Genomic DNA, 2,493 nt, shown 5'->3' on the forward strand with positions numbered 1-2,493 from the left:
AAAACTAACACTAACCCCCTGAAGATCCACTTACAGTTTTGAAGATCCGACATCCATCCTCAACAAAGCCTGGAGGAGTCCTCATCGAAGCGGCAAGAAATCCTCAAAGAAGCCGGTAGAAGTCTTCATCCAAGCCGGGAGAAGTGGTCCTCTAGACCGGCAGAATTCTTCATCCAGACGGCATCTTCTATCTTCATCCATCCGGCGTGGAGCGGGTCCATCTTTGAGACATCCGGTGCGGAGCATCCTCTTCGAGCGAAGTCTTCTTCCCAAATGAAGGTTCCTTTAAATGACATCATCCAAAATGACGTCCCTTAGATTACGATTGGCTGATAGAATTCTATCAGCCAATCGGAATTAAGGTTGAAAAAATCAGCCAATAGGATTGAGCTCGCATTCTATTGGCTATTCCAATCAGCCAATAGAATGCAAGCTCAATCCTATTGGCTGATTGGATCAGCCAGTAGGATTAATATACAGGGAGTGCAGAATTATTAGGCAAATGAGTATTTTGACCACATCATCCTCTTTATGCATGTTGTCTTACTCCAAGCTGTATAGGCTCGAAAGCCTACTACCAATTAAGCATATTAGGTGATGTGCATCTCTGTAATGAGAAGGGGTGTGGTCTAATGACATCAACACCCTATATCAGGTGTGCATAATTATTAGGCAACTTCCTTTCCTTTGGCAAAATGGGTCAAAAGAAGGACTTGACAGGCTCAGAAAAGTCAAAAATAGTGAGATATCTTGCAGAGGGATGCAACACTCTTAAAATTGCAAAGCTTCTGAAGCGTGATCATCGAACAATCAAGCGTTTCATTCAAAATAGTCAACAGGGTCGTAAGAAGCGTGTGGAAAAACCAAGGCGCAAAATAACTGCCCATGAACTGAGAAAAGTCAAGCGTGCAGCTGCCAAGATGCCACTTGCCACCAGTTTGGCCATATTTCAGAGCTGCAACATCACTGGAGTGCCCAAAAGCACAAGGTGTGCAATACTCAGAGACATGGCCAAGGTAAGAAAGCCTGAAAGACGACCACCACTGAACAAGACACACAAGCTGAAACGTCAAGACTGGGCCAAGAAATATCTCAAGACTGATTTTTCTAAGGTTTTATGGACTGATGAAATGAGAGTGAGTCTTGATGGGCCAGATGGATGGGCCTGTGGCTGGATTGGTAAAGGGCAGAGAGCTCCAGTCCGACTCAGACGCCAGCAAGGTGGAGGTGGAGTACTGGTTTGGGCTGGTATCATCAAAGATGAGCTTGTGAAGCCTTTTCGGGTTGAGGATGGAGTCAAGCTCAACTCCCAGTCCTACTGCCAGTTTCTGGAAGACACCTTCTTCAAGCAGTGGTACAGGAAGAAGTCTGCATCCTTCAAGAAAAACATGATTTTCATGCAGGACAATGCTCCATCACACGTGTCCAAGTACTCCACAGCGTGGCTGGCAAGAAAGGGTATAAAAGAAGAAAATCTAATGACATGGCCTCCTTGTTCACCTGATCTGAACCCCATTGAGAACCTGTGGTCCATCATCAAATGTGAGATTTACAAGGAGGGAAAACAGTACACCTCTCTGAACAGTGTCTGGGAGGCTGTGGTTGCTGCTGCACGCAATGTTGATGGTGAACAGATCAAAACACTGACAGAATCCATGGATGGCAGGCTTTTGAGTGTCCTTGCAAAGAAAGGTGGCTATATTGGTCACTGATTTGTTTTTGTTTTGTTTTTGAATGTCAGAAATGTATATTTGTGAATGTTGAGATGTTATATTGGTTTCACTGGTAAAAATAAATAATTGAAATGGGTATATATTTGTTTTTTGTTAAGTTGCCTAATAATTATGCACAGTAATAGTCACCTGCACACACAGATATCCCCCTAAAATAGCTATAACTAAAAACAAACTAAAAACTACTTCCAAAACTATTCAGCTTTGATATTAATGAGTTTTTTGGGTTCATTGAGAACATGGTTGTTGTTCAATAATAAAATTAATCCTCAAAAATACAACTTGCCTAATAATTCTGCACTCCCTGTATAATATATATATATATATATATATATATATATAGTGGCAGCGACATTGAAGGCGGCAGATTAGGGGTTAATAATTGTAGGTAGGTGGCGGCGACATTGGGGGAGAGAGATTAGGGGTTAATAAATATAATGTAGGTGTCGGCGATGTTGGGGGCAGCAGATTAGGGGTTAATAAGTATAATGTAGGTGGCGGCGATGTCCGGAGCAGCAGATTAGGGGTTAATAAGTATAATGTAGGTGGCGGTGGTGGCAGATTAGGGGTTAATAAGTGTAAGATTAAGGGTGTTTAGACTCAGGGTTCATGTTAGGGTGTTAGGTGTAAACATAAATGTAGTTTTCCCATAGGTATCAATGGGGCTGCGTTACGGAGCTTTACGCTGCTTTTTTGCAGGTGTTAGGCTTTTTTTTAGCTGGCTCTCCACATTGATGTCTATGGGGAAATCGTGCACAAG

Source organism: Bombina bombina, chromosome 5, assembly GCF_027579735.1.
Source record: "Bombina bombina isolate aBomBom1 chromosome 5, aBomBom1.pri, whole genome shotgun sequence".
NCBI classification, from domain to species: Eukaryota; Metazoa; Chordata; class Amphibia; order Anura; family Bombinatoridae; genus Bombina; species Bombina bombina.